The sequence below is a fragment of the Sminthopsis crassicaudata genome, chromosome 1 (assembly GCF_048593235.1).
Source record: "Sminthopsis crassicaudata isolate SCR6 chromosome 1, ASM4859323v1, whole genome shotgun sequence".
Lineage (NCBI taxonomy): Eukaryota > Metazoa > Chordata > Mammalia > Dasyuromorphia > Dasyuridae > Sminthopsis > Sminthopsis crassicaudata.
Window position 1 is genome coordinate 482,383,437 of NC_133617.1, and position 21,885 is coordinate 482,405,321.

The following is a 21,885-nucleotide window of genomic DNA, read 5'->3' on the forward strand; positions in this document are numbered from 1 at the left end:
TAGAGTATTGGACTTAAAAATAGGAGCCAGAGGTCCAAATCCTGCCTCAAATACTGATTGGCTGTGTGATTCGTAACAACATCTCTGTATTTCTGTTTCTTTATCTATAAAATGTGGTTATACATATATATATATATAATATGTAGTATATAATATCATATGTTATAATATATAATATATAATATAATATTAATGTATACACACACATATATATGCATATATATATATGTATATATATATATATATATATATATATATATATATATATATATATATATATATATATATATATATACATATATATATATATGCTGTGACATATTTTATAGAATTGTTGTGAGAAGGACAGTTTGTAAGTAAAAGCATCTATGTGACCTACTTGACAGATTTAGGAAATCCTGAATTCAAATTTGACCTCAGACTGCTATGAGCTGTGAGACACTGAGCAAGTCATTTCTATCTGAATTAACTAAAATAGGGATAACAATAGCAACTAATTCCTAGAATTGTTGTGGGGATCAAATGAAATAAAAAAATTTATGGCACATAATAAGTGCTCAATAAAGGTTTCTTTCTTTCCTTCCTAAGGTCCTGCATTCAAATCCATTTATTAAGTATCTTGTTTTTTGTTTGTTTTGTTTTCCTGAGGCTGGGGTTAAGTGACTTGCCCAGGGTCACACAGCTAGGAAGTGTTAAGTGTCTGAGATCAGATTTGAACTCAGGTCCTCCTGAATTCAAGGCTGGTGCTCTATCCACTGCGCCACCTAGCTGCCCCAAGTATCTTGTATTTATACAAAAAAAACCCCAAAAAACAGTCTGCCTCAGTTTTCTCATCTATAAAAACGAGAGATTTATACTTCGTGTCTTCATAGGTTCCCTCTAACTCAAAAGCTGTGATCAATAATGCTTAAGGTCCTATACAAAGGCAAGCTATTATTATCTCTGGATTCCTGAGCCAGATTTCTTTCTACAACACTACCCTGTTGTTTATGCTCTCAAAGTTCCCTTTCTACCTAGAAAAATGTTATGGTTCCATGAGTGGATTAAGCAGGCAGGAATTGCACTAGAACTAACTCTGCTCTAATCTCCTGAAAATCCCTTTCTGGGTCCATCCTGTTGTTTTGATTGCATCCCGAATCCAGTAGCTTTTCTCTCTCCCTATTCAAGTCTGATTTTTGAGGGGTAATTGTTGAAGTTATTTTGAAGGCTTTTTTTTTTTTTCCCCTGAGGCTGGGAGACCCAAGGGCCAAGGAGAAATCACAATTACCCTTCACTCCTCCTCCCTTTCTGTACACACCCTCTAACATCATTGTGCAGGTGAACTCAGTATTAAGTCTCTCAAAGGGCAAGCTTTGAAAATAAATTTGGAAAAAAAGACAGCCTGGAGGGTGTGGTATTTTCCTCTGGGGCTGGGGCTGGGTGGAGATGTAGTTAAGAGGAGTGAATGGTAACCAGAGCTTTCTCATTATGGGTTCCCTCCACCCTATGACTGCTTCCCTGAGTCACTGTCCCTCCTGCCAGCAGCGCTGGGTCTCCCAAAGCAATCAGCCCTTTTCACTATTCTCCAGAGATGGCTCTGAAGTTGTGTAGCTTAAGCTGTAACCCAACACAGCTGATATAATAACTAAGGGTGGAAAACTGGCTAGTTTCCTAATGGATTTTTCTAGAACTCTGCATAAACAGGTCATGGGGTGACACCCCATAGCAGGACCCAAGGGCACCTTACACTGGATGAGCAAACCTTTTCTAGATTACAGAAGTTATATTGCTAACTTTTCCCATCTTCCTCCTTCCTGCTCCCTGCAGAAGTTACACTGTGGGGTATCTTTTGTGTGCTCATTACCCTCTGACACCCACAAATGCAAATGAAGATCTAATTTGCTTTAAAAAACAGAATTACTTGGTGCTTCCTACAGCTTTGTTTTAACATTCATATATGAGTTTTTTTCCTGGTGATTTTTATTTTGCTATCTCTATTGTAATCTAACTTGGCTCAAAGGCAGGTGGCAATAAATGGAGTGCTAACCTTAGGCTCAGAAGACCTGCCTCAAGCTTTAGGCAGCAAGAGCCTGGCAAAATCATGGAACCCCTCAATGTTGCCAATGGTATCAAATTCAAACCCTAAATCATACAATAGGGTCCTTGAAGGCACATACTGACTTAGAAAACCACATATTTACAATTGATGAAGTGCCAAGCTCTGGGAGAGTGGTTAGGAATGTGAAAAACTCACATAAAGGCATTGTTATTGTCATAGTTTATTGTCATAAAAAGGCTCACAAGCTAATCAAAATGATTAAGCATGAATGAAAGGGGCCATTTAAAGGTGAGACAAAGTTAGGGAGGGTTCTAGTGGAGAACAAACTCCCAAGTGCATTATGTCTATATCAACAACTGCAGTTGAGATTGGAGGAAATAGGGTATGCTAATACAGGATAAAGAGATTGCTTTGGTCCCAAAGGTTATTTGTAAGACAGGAATGTGTCCAGTGTGCCTGCTCAAGGAAGAAGGGTCCTTTATCTGACTTGGAGTTGAGTATGCCTTAGTCAAATGAACAAACATGGCTTCTCTTTGTGTGTAATAAAGTTGACAATAGTTAGGATTCATATTATTCCTGATAATGGAAACAGGATGGACTCTGTTAGAGTTCACATCATTCCTGCAATGGTTGTACCACCTCAACAATTATCTCTATTCTGTTATATTTTTCCTATTTATTTGCATTTAGCTATAGCTATATACTATATACTAACATACATACTATATAGATATCTATATGAATATATAGCATATAGCTATATGTGTTTATATCTAAATATTTCTCACTTTTTAATCTCATTCAGCCATACTGGGAAATGCTGTAGCAGGGCACATGTTTGACATCTCTGCTAGACAACTAACTCTCTTGACTGCAAGTTTCAGAAAAGTTTGCTGACCCAAAATGGTAAAGAGGATTATTTTATCTAAGAATTCCCTCTATTGATGAAATCATATGCCTGGTCTCTATCCTTGTTACATATACCTTTGCAACACATGTATCACCTTTTGAAAGTACTCAGAAACAAAACATCTTCATAATGCCAAAATTGGTGGGAGAAGATGGAGAAGAGGGACTGGGTTCCTTTACATTTTATCTTCATTGACTTTTGGATGCTAGAGAATTTGAATGTCCTAAATCACATAGATCAATATTTCGAGTTGAAAGGAAACTCACAAGCCACACCCCTCATTTTACAGATTAGGAAACTGAGGTCCAGGGATATGAAGTGACTTGCCCATGACAGAGCTTCTGGCTCTGGTACCTACTAGACTGCATTTATTATTAGTTCCTTTCACCCCCTTCCCTCAATTTTCCTCCCCACTATATATGCATTTGCTCAATCCAAGAATTCTGTTATACATTAGGACAATGCTTTGATTACTCATGTGAGACTATGAAAATGTTGGTTGAGTCTGGTCACTAATACAAAATGAAGGATCTGTGAAATTTGAATGTTTGTAGAAATTAAAAGATACCTTCATTTATGCATGAACACGTCTGATCAAGGATAGAACATTTTGCTTCAAACAAACGATTGTTTTTGACAACAGAAGTATAAGCAGCTATTGTCAGATCAGTCTTGACAACAGGAGTACAAATCCAATTTGTATTTATATTTGGTAATTATTCTTCTTTGCTACAAAAATAAATGGGAATATATACCTGTTTATATCCAGAAGGGTGCTGGTAAAGTTTTAACAATCAGCTTTCTGGGGTGGGGCTTGGGGGAAAAGGAGATAGATGGGAGGGATGGAGGGTGCGAGATTTAGAGATGGAGAGTATAGGACACAGAAGTATGCACAACACACTTTAAAATTAATTTTTTTTCTTCACTTTCTCGTCTAAAAAAAATAAAAAAAACAATAAAACAAGTATTTACCTATTTCTGATTTCTAAGGTGTAAATGCTCACATTGAAAATTTCACAATCAGCTCTCCTGAGCCTGTTCTAGCTGACTACAGCACACTGCTGCCTAAACCTATACTTGATTGAAAATGCTGATTGTTAAAAGAAGAATTTAATCATATAAGATGCAGTATTACTAAAGCAGGATAGGAAAAACATGTGCTTTTAGTTTCTAAAAGGTCCACAGAGTTAATGAACTTGAGATTTCATTAAGATATCTGTTACATAAGAAAACTGAACAATCTGGTTGGACAGCTTATTTACAAGCACCTGTTTTTGCTAAGACATACAGATTTGGTTATTACGTATACACAGGCTATTTACCACTCTCTCCCTAATTCCTCTAAATCTAGCTTCTAGCTTCTAGAATGTCGTTATAATCATCACCTACCTTTAGTTCTCACCTCTTTGGAAAAGCCTAGGAGTTCAACTCTGGGGACAAAGGGACAATGTGGTCTAAAAGGTAGGGTGATTATCCCAGAGTCCAGGTTTACAACTCATGAATTTGACCTTACACACCCTGAAGATAATGTGACCAATGGGCTTATTATTCAAATATGATAATTATGATAATATTTGCAAGATAATTGCCAAAAAAGCAACTTCCTCCAGCAACTCATTTGATTCACTATGTATGCTGATGAAGCAGATTATACTGTAAGCAAAAAACAAAATTGCATATCATTGCTATTTGTCATTGTATTCAGGGATGGGGAAGTATTGACTGAGAGATTCGGGTATATTGAAATGATTTACTGGACACATGCTAATAATTGGCTAAGTTCAGTATCTAATCAGAAACTCAGAATAACATTTAGGATTTTATTTTTAGATAGTTTAGGCATACAGTGAACAATATTTTCTAAACTTGAGGTCTCCTTAGACCAGAGGTTTTATTCTGGACCTAGAGTCTGTGAACTTGTTTTAAAAATATTTTGATAACTTTTTCCCCAATCTAATTGATTTCCTTTAAAATCTTACATATTTTATTTTGTGCTTTTAAGAACATTGTTCTGAGAAAGGAGCTTCACACCAAACTGCCAAAGGAACACATTACACATAAAAATAGGTTGGGAACCTCTGCATAAACAAAAATTGACTTTGAAATATGAGGAAGTCCCATTATCTGCTGCCAGAGTTAATAAAAACAGATAGCATTTGTAAGACGTTTTTAAGTTTACAAAATGCTTTCCTCCTCCCTAGGATTATTATTCCCCTTTTGTAGATGTTGAAACTGAGGTTCATCCAGAAGAAGTGATTCCTTCAGAATCATGCCTCTAGTAAATAAAAGAACTGAGATTTAAATCCTTGTCCTATGACTCCAGATACAAGTCTTTTCCCTGCTCCTTTGTTAGCCAGGGCAGTTGCATCTGATGCTAAACTTTGAAGAGATAAGGAGATCCAGGTTTTCTGAATGTTCTTGACTACCAGTGATGTGGTTTATGATCTGGGGCTCAGCACCAAATGATGTGGTTCAAGGACCAAAATGGTGTATGTGATGTCAAAAGTTGGGGTTTGGTTATGTGAAGAATTCACCATGGCCATTCTCTTTGGCAAAAGGTAGATTTATTTAGGGAAGAGGTTATAGAAAAAATAAAGGGATACAATAGACACTGGGAATGGAAAATATGAAAAAGAGTGGGAGATAATATGAAAGACAAGCTCCTCGGTGGAACTCACAGTAGAACCCAGTAGAAAGGGAGCACCCCCTGAGGTTGGACCATACCCTTAGTCCTGAAAGGGACATAGCAACCTGAGAAAGTTAGTTGTAAGAAGGAGAAGTGGGGTTGGGAAGCATAGAGGAGTTAGGGGAGATGTCACAGGGGTATGGAGGGAAAAGACACTAGGAGGCAAAGAGCCTGCAACGGCAGACTGACTCAAAGGAAGCAGCAATCATAGGATGGCCCATAAGTAGATTTTACAGGGAAAACATAACCTCAGGGACATGACTGGGATTTCTGACAGAACATGGCAAGGTGAGACTGCTCAAGACCTCTAGAAAGGGTGGGTCCCAGGGATTTGACATAACTTGGATTTCAGATTGGACAACTTCTGCAAAGGGTTCCGCTAGGAACCTAAACTGATCTCTCTCAGTGTCTTCTCCCTGTCTGCCCCAGGGATTAATTTTTATCAATTCCTCTGTTAACTACACTTAACATTGAAGACCTCATTATCTGTGCTAACCAAATGCCACATTAGTGGACCAGTTCCTGGTAAAATTGTGAAGAGAACAATTTATCTTCAGCCCCCAATTCCCATTTGTGTGAGTTTTCTCACTAACTTTTTGTACCTTCAATATTCATTCACATTGACACTTTCCAGACCTATATATCTCAGCCTCTCAAAACCCAAGCTAATAGAATGAATGAATTACTATTAATTTTCTAATGGGAAAGGACAAGAAATTTGTTCCTATTGAACATCTCTGCTTTACGGTTGATGACTACTGGGGCCAATGCCCCTGTTTTCATCAGTTACTGCAGGTATCAGCAATATTTTAAAGAAGGATAGCCTATTGGTGAGCAATATTCTTAGACTATAATTTCAGAGTTATAGTTTCATAGATCAGTCAACAAACATTTATTAAATATGTGCTACATCCAGGTAGCGCAGCTAGGTGGTATAATGAGAGCACTGGGCTTGGATTCAAATCCAGCCTCAAATTACTTGCCCTGTGACCCTGGGCAAATTACTTCACCCTATTTGCCTCAGTTTCCTCATTTATAAAATGATTTGAAGAAGAAATGGCAAACCACTCCAGTTTCTTTGCCAAGAAAACCCCAGTGGGATCATTACCTCCCTAACAACTATCTCAAGTTAAAATTCAAACTCTTCAATTTCCAGCTACTTTCTGGTTTTTACATTACTCCTCACCCACTACCTTTCAGAAAAAACTAAACAAATGATTGTTTTTTAAACCCTACATGTTATCTCCTAACTCCATGCCTTTGTATAGAAGACTTCCCATGTCTAGAATATATTCCCTCCTCATCTCTCTGTGCCTTTGAGATCCCCCAGCTATCTTTAAAAATAAGCTCAGCTTCCACCTTCAATGAAAAGTCTTTTGGGAACTCCCTGGTTGCTAGTGCTTTCTCCTGAAATGGCCCTTTGTATAGTAACTCATTTGAATACATACTGTGTCCCCCCCAGTAGAATGCAAGATCCTTGAAGACAAGACTAGTTCATCCTTCATTTTCAAAGGGGACCAATAATATCTTGGGGTGATGTCTTGACCTGAGCATGAAGTGAACTTAAGTGAAGAAGAGTTGCCAGCAGTCTCACTCTCTTGCAGAGTCATCAAATTCCAGTGGGAGGACAAAAGTTGAAACAACTAGTGATGGCCTAGGGTTTAATGGATGAGCTTGGTATCTTCAATGTCTGTCCAAGTTCTAAGCACCTGCTTCAGTTACCTTCCTGGCCATTAAAGTGAATTGTTCTCACCCACCCATCCTCCCAAGGAAAGTCTTCAGTGTTTGGATTAGATATCCCTCTACCTCATCAAGCCTGTAGGGTACACTCAACTTGTTTTACCCTTTTTCTGAGAGTTTTACTGGGGTGTACATGCCACAGGTGGCACTCTAATGGGTGGATATCAAAGGTGAATGAACAGCTCTGAAAAGGGCTTGGCAAGTCTTCACACCAGAGAATGCTACCTGAGAGAAGGTTAGCATTCCTTTTGACAAGGATGGATGAGGTCCAAGTAATTTTAATAACATATACATAGTTAAAGCATTGCCACCTGCTCTGTGGCATCTGACCATGAAAGTCTAATTAGAAAAAGACCAGGACTGGTTCTTGATGATCTTAAGAGAAGAATGGAAAGAAAGGGAAAGAAAAATATACTGGAGTTTGGGAAAAGGTGGCAGGAAAGGAAAAGAAGATTGGGAAACATTCTCTCTGGTAATCAGGGTGTTCAAGTAGAAGTGTATGCAGATAAGGATAAATGAGTAGGAGAAAGTAGCTAATACTTGAACTTTCATCTGAAAAGGAAGAAGAATACATACACTCATAAATAACTGGGTACAAAAATACATATTCAGCACAAAAATATATTACTAGTGAAATTGAAGGGAAAGGGAAGATGAGGGAGAGTACAGATGGATTAGTCCTAAATAAAATAAACTCTAAGGATGTCCAAAAAATTAATAAGCTCTTTTTGATATGACAAAGAATGTGAATCTGAATGGGTGACAATAAATGGGGAAATGGCTAAACAATTATGTTATATGTTAAATGGGATGGGATATTATCGTGCTGTAAGAAATGATGGAGGCAGATGGTTTCATTGCCTAGTTTCAGAGAAATCTGGGAAGACTTTCATGAGCTAAAGCAGAGTGAAGTGAATAGAACCAAGAGAACAATGACTACATTGACAATATTGTAAAGACATAGCATTTTGAAAGACTTAAGAACTCTGATCAAAGTAGTGAATAACTATGGATCCAGAGGGCTATTGATAAAATATATTGCTCCTGGTAGAATGTAAGATCCTTGAGGATGACTGGTTAATTTTTGTCTTGTATCCCCAGCTACTCAAAAAGCTGGCAAAATGTTATATGCACATGAGAAGCACTTGATAAAGCTTATTGATTGAAATATATCTTGAGCCTCTATTTCACTTTCCTCTCATATCTTTACAAACTATTTAGGAAACACAGTTCAAATAACAAAGTGTTTAGCAAAGTGCTTTGAATATAGTAGGCATTTAATAAAAGTTGTTCAACTTAACTGAATCAGCAAAAAGCAATAGCCATAACGAGGATAAAAGTGCCCTAGAATTATCTCAGTCAGTAAAAACTTGATCTCCTTTGTCAAATGAAGAGCCACAGCAGCCAAAAACAGCATCATTATAAAAAAGGAACTTATTTACAAAGACATATAGATAGAAAAGATGAGAGATTGTGAGTACTTTACTTCATAAAAGTCAAATGTGATAAAGGAGAAAAATAAGCTTATTCTGAGGCCCAATTAAGATAGATCATCCTAGAGTGCTTAAAAATGAAGCTGAAAGTAGGGTAATAAACAGATTAGAAATCATAGAGATGTGTCAACATTTCTACTATAAGATATTTTCTCCTTCAGTGATAGTGAAGGCATTATATTTGGAGGCTAATACTTCAGTATCAGATATATTACTTGTAGATGTAGAAATAACACTACAAAAATGAAGATGAGAACTGGGCCAGATAATGACAGCACTGAATTGTCAATGCTCAAGATATCTGAAAGAGAGCAAAATACAGAACTGGAAAAAAAAATCAGTGTTGTTATTACTACTAAAAAAAAATGACTGAAAGGACATCAAAAACTATTGACCTGTGTGCCTACTTTTTCATTTCTAGAAAGTATTTATTTAAACTCTCTATGCATTTTATCAGAGTTATCCTTGATGAAAATAATGAGTTGGGAACAACCTGGCCTTTACAGACAATAGTTCTACTTCTTTATATTCACAGAATTTATTGAAAATCACAAAGAATACAAGGTATCACTGTATTATTTGTCAGTTAAAACAACAACAAAAATATTTGATTCAATACAATATAGTACACATGTAAAAATTCTTTTTAAACAAAACCATTTCCCACGCTTATGGTACAATCATAGGTGATTCTTTGATCATTACAACAGAGATATTTGACGTGTTCCATTAATATTAAATGATTCATTAGAGAAGGAGGCATATGTTCATGTTTTCTATTGTGGAGGATGCCCAGAGCAAACTCCAAAAGGAATAGAGAATCCCTAAAGATGAAGAGGGCCTCCAGATCTTTGTAGATGGTATTGTGTAGAGGGCTGGAACTTTGGAGAAGTACATTTTAAACAAGGGAACTTACAATAAGGTGTTAATTCAGTGGAATTGATGAGATGATGGTTCTCTAGTTCACATATATGCTTAGTATGGTGATGTAATGGTTCTCTAGTTCACACATATTCAGGATGCTGTAATGATGTAATTGTAATAGGGTACATAAGGGCTGAGAGGACTGGAAATGAGATATTCCATCTTTGACCATCCTCCTGGTGGCTCTCCTACCTCCTGCAGTCCTCCACTAAGATCAAGGTTGGTCCCAAGATCTTCTGAGAGCTAGCCCGGACATTACAATATTGTGTTGTTTGCATCAGGCCTCAAAAACTCTACAGAACCCTATGAATGAAATTCACAGTTACTCAAAGAAATTCATCCAAATAATTCATATAGGAAAATTCAAATAGAAGACGAATATCTTCTGTCCTGACTTTGACATTCAGTTGGAAGGACAGCTCACTGATGAATCAGTATAATCTGTATACCTTAGACAGACATTGCAGATGGACAATAAGTTGGACCCAAATTGAATAGAAGGAAGGAAGAGGGATGAATTGCCTATGGGAAATTGTTCATCTCTCTCAGCAGTCCTAGACTTTTTCCTGAAACAAAAACCTATCTTTCAAAAACCAATATTCTCCCAATGTGGCTAGAACATAGCTTTCTATATGGCTATGAATCATGGAACACTATATTCTAAAGACTCAAAGCTGTAGGTCATTTAAATGGCAACTCTGAGATGTATGATGGTTATCCCTCTGCTACAGCATATGACCAATGGTGACTTAAGAACAAGAAATGATGTTAAAGATATCCAAAGTGATGACTAAGTAGAAAAAAGAAGGGGAGGTGTTACTTATGAAGTGAGAATGAAGGATAATAGACAGATAGACTGTGCATTTCTTAAAAGGTCTCTAGCATGTTGGATGAATCCTTTATTGGTGGGGGGGTAATGGGAAGACATGCAAGAATCAGTTAAGAGTCAGTTAGGATCTTGTGGAACAATAAAAGAATATCTAGATAGTTACATCATAGAGACACTTAAGTATTGAAATTTTTTAATTATGTAAGTTACTTCATAATATAAAGAAATGGTAATTTTTTGAGAGGCTACATGGCATAGGGGACAGAAAGCTGACCTTATCTTAGAATTAGGAAGATCTGAGTTTAAATCTTACTCCGACACATTAGTGTGACCTTAAGCAGATCCCTTAACTTCTCTGTGACTTCATATAATTCTCTAATTCATACTGTAAATTTCAGAGTTGGTGTCAATTTATACAAATAGAGAAAGTTTCCTCACTGGAATTTTCTTATTTAACTTGTCTCCTACCCCGGAAATATTTTTTATGGTCCCCAGAAGACCTTTTAAAAAATAGTAATCAAAAAAACTAAGTGAGAAAATTGTTTTTTCATTTGCAAACTACATTCATGAGTTCTTTCACTAGAAGTGGACAGAATTTTTCCATCATGAATTCTTTAGATTTTAGATCATTTGTATTTGTCAGAGTGGCCAAATATTTCACAATTAATCATTATTACAATATTGCTTTACTGTGCACAACTATCTTCTAGTTATTCTCATTTTAATTTGCATCTGTTCACATAAGTCTTATCATGTTTTTCTGAAACCATCCACCTCATCAGCTGAATAGTATTCCATCACAGTTAAATAGCATAACTTGTTCAGCCATCCCCCAATTGATGAGCATCTGCTTGATTCCCAAATCTTTGCCACCACAAAAGAGCTGACACATACACACATATACAGGAACATATTTTGCTCTTTTAAAAATATATTAAATATTTTTGAACAGGTCCTTTAAAAAACTCTTTGGGAGATCTATGTATTTGTAGTATTGCTGGATCAAAAGGGTATGCAGCTTTGTGGCTTTTTTTTTTTTTTTTTAGCATTTCTTACCGAACAATAATGTTATGCAATATTCATATTCAATAACATTCATATACCACAATTTACTCAGCCATTCTCCAATTGATGGGCATCCATTCAGTTGCCAGTTTCTGGCCACTACAAAGAGGGCTGCCACAAACATTCTTGTTGGGATTACTAGGTGAGAACTGAGGTTGTCTGGATGGTGACAAGGTGAGAATTCAGGTTTTCTGGACAATTACAAGGTGAGAACTCAGGTTGACTTGATAGAGGGGGCAAGCTCATTGGCTGGGGTGGTTCTTCCCAGAAGCCTTTGCATTATCCCACGCCCATTCTCTGGGAGGATAAAAAGAGACAGCACTGGGCGCAGAGAGCAGATCGGCCTGAAGAAGGATAAGAGTTGGAGGAGATTCAGAGCCAGGATTCAAGAGGAAGACTCTCTGCATTACATCAGGCCTGACGGGGCTCTCTGCAGGAAGGGAAGTCACTTCTAAGGACAAGAGTTAACAGCAACTGCCTGGAGACAACGGTTCACTACAGGAAGAAGAATCTGTCTTAAAGATTTGAGTAGACACAGCAGATCTCTTCCCAGAGAGCGATCCGGCAGCTTCTAGAGACGACAGCTCGCTACAATTGGCGCCCAACGTGGGGCAAGGACTTTTGCTTATCCTGACAAGAGGAGCTAGACCAGACCTTTGCAATTTGGCGCCCGAACAGGGACAGACACAGTCCTGATTCCAGTGGAAAAGCTTCCGATCTAGATCTCAGTCTCTCTGACCCAGAACCGTGAGTAAGGAGGAAACTTTGTTAAAGATTAAGTGAGCGTGCTAATAGATAAATAAGGAACTTAACTTGTTAAGGGCTAAACCAGGAATCTCTTATAGCTGAAATGGGGCAGATGTTAGCTATATTCAATCCCTGGACCTCAGCCGACTCAACCCCAGCCCCAGAAGCAACCTCAGCTCCATTCAGGAGTGGTACTATAGAGAGTATAATCAACATAATTGAGGATATAATTTGGGATATAAGCCCAGTAGTAACACTACTGGGTCAAAGGGTATGCACAGTTTGATAACTTTTTGAGTATAGTTCCAAATCATTCTCTAGAATGGTTGGATTCATTCACAACTCCACCAACAATGTATCAGTGTCCCAGTTTTCCCACATCCCCTCCAACATTCTGCATTATCTTTCCCTGTCATCCTAGCCAATCTGACAAGTGTGTAGTAGTATCTCAGAGTTGTCTTAATTTGCATTTCTCTGATTAATAATGACTTGGAAAATCTTTTCATATGGCTATAAATAGTTTTAATTTCTTCATTGTCTGTCCATATCCTTTGACCATTTATCAATTGGAGAATGGCTTGATTTCTTATAAATTACAGTCAATTCTCTGTATATTTTGGAAATGAGGCCTTTATCAGAACCTTTGATTATAAAAATGTTTTCCCAGTTTATTGCTTCCCTTCTAAACTTGTCTGCATTAGTTTTGTTTGTACAAAAACTTTTCAATTTGATATAATCAAAATTTTCTATTTTGTTATCAGTAATGACCTCTAGTTCTTCTTTGGTCATGAATTCCTTCCTTTTCCACAAGTCTGAGAGGTAAACTATCCTATGTTCTTCTAATTTATTTGTAACCTCATTCTTTATGCCTAGATCATGAATGTATTTTGGCCTTATCTTTGTATATGGTGTTAAGTGTGGGTCAGTACCTAATTTCTGCCATACTAATTTCCAATTTTCCCAGCAATTTTTGTCAAACAATGAGTTCTTATCCCAAAATCTGGGGTCTTTGGGTTTGTCAAACACTAGATTATTAAAGTTATTGTTTCAATTTATTTCTTGATTTAAAACTTTATGTTAAAATTGGGTTCTGTTCATCGAGGGTGAAGAGGAATTATCTTAAGTTTCAGACTTTTTTTTGACCTGCTGTTTTCTGAGATAATTCTGAGGATTTGAAAATTTGGGGAGCTTTCAAGATGGTGTGATCTGGGTAGAGATGTCATTATTTTCTTAGATTGTTCTATGATCTTTACTTAGGAAAGGCCCCTCTACTTCTGGAGCAAGTGCTAGCACTCCTCCTGGGCCTAGAATTGTGGACAGGTCTCCTGTTCCCTTGCTAGTGCTCCTTCTGGCCCTGGAACTTTGGACCAGGGCTTTTGCTCCTTGTGACTGGCCACGAGCACTTCTCTTTGCTTTGGAACTGCAACCCAGAACTGCACATGGGTGCCAGTGAGCCCTAGCAATACCCTGTGCCCATAGTGGGTCCTCTATAATCTAATCTGACTCCTTTACTGCCTATTTGCTAAGAGCTTCTAAAACTGCTGCTGCTGCTGTGGCCATTGTTGCTGCCTCCAGATGTTGCACTTTTGACAGGCTTCCACCCTGGTATCACACACCTATCCTGCAGACTATCTTAATTTTCTTAGGCTGGAAAAAACATCTCATCCTGGCCTTTTGCTGAATCTGTCAGTTCAAAATTTGATTTGAGGGAATATTTTAAAGTTGTTTGAAGGGGAATGTTGAAAGAATTCAGCTGAGTTGCTGCCTCTTATCCACCAATTTGGCTCTGCTCCCCCAGAAGACCATTTTTATAACATACATGTGTGGAGGGAATACTTTGAATAGTTCCTGTATACTTTTTTTTCTAGCACGTAAGTAAGATGAATTTATAAGATTAAGAAACAGCTACTTTGGGAAGCAGAGAAAACCTATCTCCAAAAGAATAAGTTGTATGAAAAGAAAGCAAGGAGGGAAGAACAATAGAAAAAAGAGGCAATAGGGTTGTGGAAAACCCAGCAGCAAGCTTGGATGGGGCATAATTGGGAGTTTTCAAATGAAGGTAATGATTGGATAGAAGACACAAGTGGGACGCCTCCAATTGAACACTGTTCTCTGAATAGTGTGTGTGTGTGTATAGGGCTGCAAGAGTAGTGGTACTAAGAGTACTGATTCATTAATCATAATACTAACATGTTGGCTTCCTATTGAGAAGAGTCATACAGATAAATTTTCATTGTCTTGTGTTAGCTAAAATAACCACAGATCAAAGAACCACTGGTTCCTGCAAGAAGTGTATATAATAAGCATTTTTTTTAAAGGAAAAACCAGTGAATACAGGGAAGTATTTCCAAACCAAAGAAATGAGGCTTTGTAATGGCTAATGGCAGAATTGAAAGAAAGGATAACTTAATAAGGTCAACTTTGGCCATAATAATTAGATTTGGAGAAAGAGGCATAAGAGCACATATATCTAGTAAATCAGTCAATAAGCATTTGTCAGAAACCTGCTATGCAACAGGCACTGTGGTAAATGCTAAGAAAACAAAATTAAAACAGAAACATAGTCCCTTACCTCAAGAAGTTCATGTTATTATAGAACAGATAAATGCAAACAACTAGGTACTTATAAGATATACACTGAGTAGATGAAAGATAATCTCAGTGGAAAGGCACTAGCAATGGTGGGGAGGGGCAGAGGAGGAGGGAAGGGAGGGCAACTGGGAAAGATCTGCAGAAGTCAGGATTAAGGTTGAATCTTTGATTTTTTTTTTTTTTTTTTTTAGTTTTGAAGAAGCTAGGGAAATTTGAAAGCAGGAGAATATTTCAAGCATGAAAGGTGTTCAGCAAAAAGTCTATTAAAACATTTGAAAGTTTAGGTATAAATGGATTTTTCCCCTTAAATTGATTTTAAAAAAAGCATTTACCTAAAATCACCAGCAAGTATTATTTGTAATAAGAATAAGCTGGAAGTCTTCCCAGCAAGATTAGATGTGAAACAAAAATCCCTACTATCACCAATGTCATATTGGAAATTCTAGCAATAAGAGAAAAAGAAGTAGAAGGAATCAGAATAGGAAATGAAGTAATAAAACTTATCTCTTTTTGCAGATAATAGGATGCTATACCTGAAAAATCCCCAAAATCAACTAAAAACTTAATTAAAACAATTAAGAATTTTAGCAAAGTAGAAGGATATAAAATAAATACACATAAATCACCATCATTCCTATATAGTACCCATACAAATCTGCAAGAAGAGATAGTAAAAGACATCCCATTTAAAATAACTCTACATGGCATAAAATACCAGAAAATACACCTGCCAAAACAAACCCAGGAATTGTATGAACAAAATTACTTTTTAAAGATTTTAAACAAAATCTAATATAAGTAACTGGAGAAATATTAACTGTTCCCAGATGGGCAGGATCAATATAATAAAAATGACAATTTTACCTAAACTAAATCATATATTTGATGTTGTCCCAATTAAATTAGAACTTTAAAAATTGAATTAGAAAAAAAAATAACAAAATTCATTTGGAAGAACAAAAGCTCAAAAACATCTAAAAAACTAATGAAAAAAATGTAAAGAAAAATTATATTATATGGTAATAATTATATTTTTTATATTTTATTTTTTGACTTTTTATTTTCAAAACATATGCATGGATAATTTTTCAACATTGATCCTTGCAAAGCCTTGTGTTTCATATTTCCCCCCTTTTCCCCTCATTCCCTCCCCTAGATGGCAAGCAATCCAAAATATTTTAAACATGTTAAAATATATATTAAATCCAATATGTGTAAACATATGTATACAATTCTCTTGCTGCACAAGAAAAATCAGATCAAAAAAGAATGTAAATGAATAAAAAAACAAAATGAAAGCGAACAACAACAAAAAGAGCGAGAATGTTATGTTATGATCCACACTCAGTGCCCACAATCCTCCCTTTGGGTAGAGATGACTCTCTTCATCACAAGGTCATTGGAACTGGCATCAATTATGTCATTGTTGAAAAGTACCATGTTCATCAGAATTGATCATCGCATACTATTGCTGTTGCTGTGTACAGTGATCTCCTGGTTCTGCTCACTTCATTTACTATCAGTTCATATAAGTCTCCCCAGGTCTCTCTGAAATCATCCTGTTGGTATTTCTTTTAGAACAATAATATTATATACATTAATATATCATAACTTATTCAGCCATTCTCCAACTGATGGGCATCCACTCAGTTTCTAGTTTCTTGCCACTATGAAAAGGGCTATAAGGCAGTAATTATCAAAACTATCTTATACTGGCTAAGAAATAAAAGGTGGATCAGTAAAACAGAGTAGACATTTTACAGCAGCAAAAGACTTTGTTTTTGACCAATGTAAATACTTAAGCTTTGGGGAAAACAATTCATTATTTGATGTAAAAAAAAAAAAACAAAAAAACTTGTTGGAAAAGCTAGAAATCTGTATGACAGAAATCAGGCATAAACCAGGATCATACACCATTTATTGGATATAAAGAGAGAGATTATAAGAAAATGGAAAAAACATGGATGTAAGTAATTTGTGAATAAACAAATAGTAAGCAATTTGTGAATAAACAAGAGAGAAATAGAGTAGTATATAAAATGGATAATTTTGATTACATCAAAGTAAAAGGTTTTTGTAAAATAAAACAAATGAATCAAGATCAGAAGGAAAGCAGAAAATTATAAACAATTTCTCAGATAAAGTCTCACACCTACATATGTAGATAATATATAAAGAACTTTGTGAAATCTATAAGAATATGAGTCATTCCTCAATTGATAAATGTTCAAAGGATATGAAACGGGCAGTTTTCTGATGAAGAAATCAAAATAATTTATAGTCAAATGAAAAAATTCTCTAAATCATTATTAATTAGAGAAGTACATATTCAGACAATATTAAGTTTCATTTTATACCTATTAGATTGACCAAAATGACTAAAGGGAAACACAACAAATGTTGGAGGGGTTGTGGAAAAAATAGGACAGTAATAACCGTTAGTGGAACTGAAGTAATGTAACCATTTTGAAGAGCAATCTGTAATTACACCCAAAGAGGTTATTAAAATGCCTTAATTTTTGACCTAATTAACACTACTAGTATATATTCTAAATATATATTCTAAAAATATATCCCATATATTCTAAAATATTTATAACATCTCTTTGTGGTGGCAAAGAACTGGAAATTGTGGGAATAACTGTCAATTGGGAAAGGGTCAAACAAGTTACAGTATATGGTCATGATGGAATTCTATTTTGCTATAATAACTAGTGAGCTTGATGATTTTAGGAAAAAACATGGATATACTTGCATGAAATAATAAAGAACAAAATGAGTAGAACCAAGAAAATATTCATAATAACAACAACATTGGTTTAAGAACATCTTTGAACAACCAACTCATTTTGAATATAATAAATACTCTAATTTGAGTAAGTAGTAACCATAAAGAACCTATGAAGGAAGATACTTGCTGCATCCAGATAAAGAAATAATAAAAAGAAGTATGCATAGAAGAGTGTTATATGTACATTCATATTTGTGTCTAATAGTAGCCATTTTGGGGGTGGAGCTCTGAGAGAGAAGAAAAAGAAGAAAGTTATATGTTAACTTTATTGTATATTTTAAAAGAATAGCAAGTTGTAGATATTTGCGGTTTTATGTGCAATAATCTTTTTTTTTTCTATTTTACTATGTTATAGAAATGCCTGTTTTGTTTTTTTAAGTTCAGAATAAAAGAAAAAGAAAAAATACATAGAAAATAGCAGTGTAACCCTGGTTTCAAGCTGGAAATATTTGCATAATACTCTCCTCACTGTCAGGAGTTGAAAGCAGGATTATAGCAGAAAGACATTTAGAGCGGAACACAGATAAGCAGGGCAGTTTTGTTGGTACTATGTAATATTTAATATAGGCTTTAAATCATATGACAGAAATTCAGAGTTTCTATTTTTTGTTTTCTATTTTTCCATATTGAAATACTCATGTTTCTTAATATCTATTACATCCATAGTAATAATAAAGAACCAAACAAAACAAAATCTTGTTCCAGTGATTTTCTCTTTCCAACTCATTTGTATGGAAGAAAAACAGAGTTTTGGCATTATAAAACTTGCAGACTGAAAAAAAAAGTCACATAAGAGGGAGATGGAGTTCTATGTGGGAAAAAATTGCCAAAACAGTTATACAATGGAAAAGATAAAGTATATGAAAACTGGAAATATAGGAAGGAGCCAGCTTGTGAAGGATTTAAATCATGTATAGAATTCTATATGATTTTAGAAGTAAAAGGAAACCACTGGAGTTCATTGAATACTGGGATGATATGATCTGACTTGAACTTTAGGAAATTTACTTTGATAGTTAAATAACAGATGGATTAGAATGTGGAGAAAATGAAGAAAATTAGATAAACTAGCAGGCTTCTGTAATAGTTTAGACAAGATTTGATGATGGTCTATGCCAGGATAGTTGCTGTGTGAGTATAGAGACGTAGTGAAGTAGATCAATAAGATATGGCAATAGATTAAATATATAGGGTGAGTGCACAGATTAAATATATAGAGTGAGTGCACAGAGAAGAGTTGTAGTTGATACTAAGGTTGTAAGTTTGAGTGATTAGGAAGATAGCGGTGTCTTCAACAGTAATAAGTAAGATTGAAAAATAGCAGTTTGGGGGTGAAAGTAGATGATTTCTAAGAATACAGATAACTAATAAATGTGTGTGTATTTATGTATACACAAAAGCTATTCCTACATATGTAAGTTATCAATGTATATGGATAGAATTCTCAAAAGAAGAATGATAAATTATTAATAATCATATTAAAAGAATGTTTCAAATCACTAGTTATAAGAGAAAGGCAAATCAACACTACCCTGAAGTTTTTCCTCAATACACAGAAAATTGACAAAAGGTGACTTCAAAAACTGGAAATAGAAAATGATGGAAAGATTGTAGTAAAATAAAAATATTAATGCATCTTTTGTGGTGTTATGAATCAATATATTTATTTTGGAGAGCAATTTCAAATTATACAAATAAAGTGTCTAAAATGTCCATACCTTTTGACCCAGAGAGTCAACTATTAGGTACATATTGCAGCAGATGATTGATAAGAATACAGTCCAAAACCCAAAATATTTTGAGTGCTACTATTTTTTAGTCATGCCTAAAAGAAGTAGATATCTAGTGATTGGGGGTACAGCTTGAACAACTTGTGACACATGAATGTAAGGGAGTATTATTATGCTGTAAGAAATAAAAAGTATGATGAATACAGAGAAGCATGGTGAAATCTACATGAAGGATACATGAGATAATGATAACAATGTAAATTTGGACAGAAAGACAAGAACTACATATAAAAAATGAATATTGAGAATTACAAAAAACAAGTAAGACCCTCAAAAAAGAAAGATAACAAGATATTCCTGCCTGACTTCTTTGTCAAAGGTTTGTAACTTGACATATATCTTTAGACTTTTTGCATCAGTTTTGCTGGTTTTATCTTCTCCTCCCCTTTTTAATTTTTTTTTTTCCTTAAATGGTATTTGTTAGATAAGATGACTCTCTGGGAGAAATTTTGGCAATGTAAAACCAAAATATATCAATTAAATTTCATTTTTAAAATTAAATAGAACCTTTGAGATTTTGGAATTTAAACTGCCAAATTGGAAAAGGAAACCAAGAAAGATAATGAGTTCTGTTTCAGATATGTTTGAGAAGTTTTAGATGGCATCCACTTTGAGATCTGCACAAGCAGTTGGTGGGAACAAGGAACTTTCCATGTCACCCTCTCCATCCATAGTACTATGTATGCATCCTTACAAATTTCATGGATCAATATCATCTTATTAAAATTAAAGGGAATGAGGCCCAAAGAGATGAAGTGACATCCCAACATCACACTATTATTAAGTACAGTATATATAGAACAAATTAGCTTCTGTCCTCCCCTGAACACACCTGCCCCTTTTTTGTTAAGAAGACCATCATCCTTCTTAGATTTACAAATTATCCTTGATTCTTCCCCTTCTCTCTTTCCACAATGATAATTAATCACTATCTTGGGGGTTCTATGTCTATAATATCTTATCTTTATTCTTCTCATATTATCTTTGCCCCAATTTAGGCCCTTTTCACATGATCCATGGATTATTGCAGTAACATCCTAATTGATTTTCCCATCTCTAGTCTCTCCCTATTCCAATCCATCTTTTCTCCCACAACTAGGAACCCTTAACCCTAAAACACAGTGACCACATTACTCCCCTACTCAATAAAATTCAGCAGTTCTTCATTGCCTCTAAAATAAAAAAAATTTTTCTGTTAGGTATCAATCTGGTTCCAATCTACCTTTTCAGGCTTATTTCCTATCACTCCTCTTTATGCGGCCTTTAATTTAGCTAAAGTGGCCCATTTATTATTCTTTACACACTTCACTTTATCTTCTGTATTTGTGCCTTTCATATGTCCATCTCTGGATGTATTCCCTATTTACTTTTGCTTCTAATGATCTCTAAGTTCTTTGAAACTTTCTCTCTAATCCTACAAGGAATCTTTCCTATCTCATATTTGTTTTGGTTATATTTTGATGTATTCTCTCCCTTTAGAATATAAATTCCTGGAGGGCAGAAATATTTCATTTATCTTTCCACAGAACCTGGAACAATATACAGTAGTCTGTTAATATTAATAATTAATATAGAGTAGTCTATTAATAAATAATAAATAATAAAGGTCTAGGTAGTACAGTTGATAGAGTGCCAGGCCTGGAGTCAGGGAGATTCATCTTTCTCAAGTCAAATCTGACCCCAAAACTTCCTAACTGTGTGACTCTAGGTGAGTCACTTAACCCTGTTTTCCTCAGTTTCCTCATCTATAAAATGAGCTGGAGAAGTCAAACTACTGCAGTATCTTTGCCAAGAAAACTTCAAATGGGGTCAGGAAGAGGCAGCTGTGATTGAAATGATTGAACAACAGCATGAATAATAGATTATTGATAGATTGATGGAAGTAAACAGAGACAGCTTTCAGATCCTGTTTCTGAAATTGAGGATACCATGACACCTCTACTGAGAAAAAGGGAAAATGTGCTTTCTGGGTGTTTCTGATCATGTCTCAGTTTTTGTTGGCTATCTTATTCTGCAGAAGGTTTTTTGGGGGATGGATAGTAGGCAATAGACAAATACCTTACTTCTTGCTCTTTCCACTCTTTCTTGTCTGATAGTGAGGGAGAGAAAAATTGATGACCAGACATACCACTTCTGTAAGATTGCCAATCCTTGTTTAAAAAACCTTTACTTTATGCAGATATACACATCCCAGGCCCCAGGTTGTCACCTTTTTACGTATCAGAATTTCACTTGACTGGGTAAAAAAGATAGCCATTTCCTACCACACAGAGGCAAATC

General features: G+C 35.5%; 1 non-coding gene across 1 annotated transcript; it reads left to right on the forward strand.

Moving 5' to 3' along the window:
- Nucleotides 1-7,592: 7,592 nt before the first annotated feature.
- On the forward strand, nt 7,593-7,715 carry LOC141552391 (U6atac minor spliceosomal RNA). The gene has a single exon (XR_012485185.1). It is a non-coding gene; the product is annotated as a U6atac minor spliceosomal RNA (small nuclear RNA).
- The last annotated feature ends 14,170 nt before the right edge of the window (nt 7,716-21,885 follow it).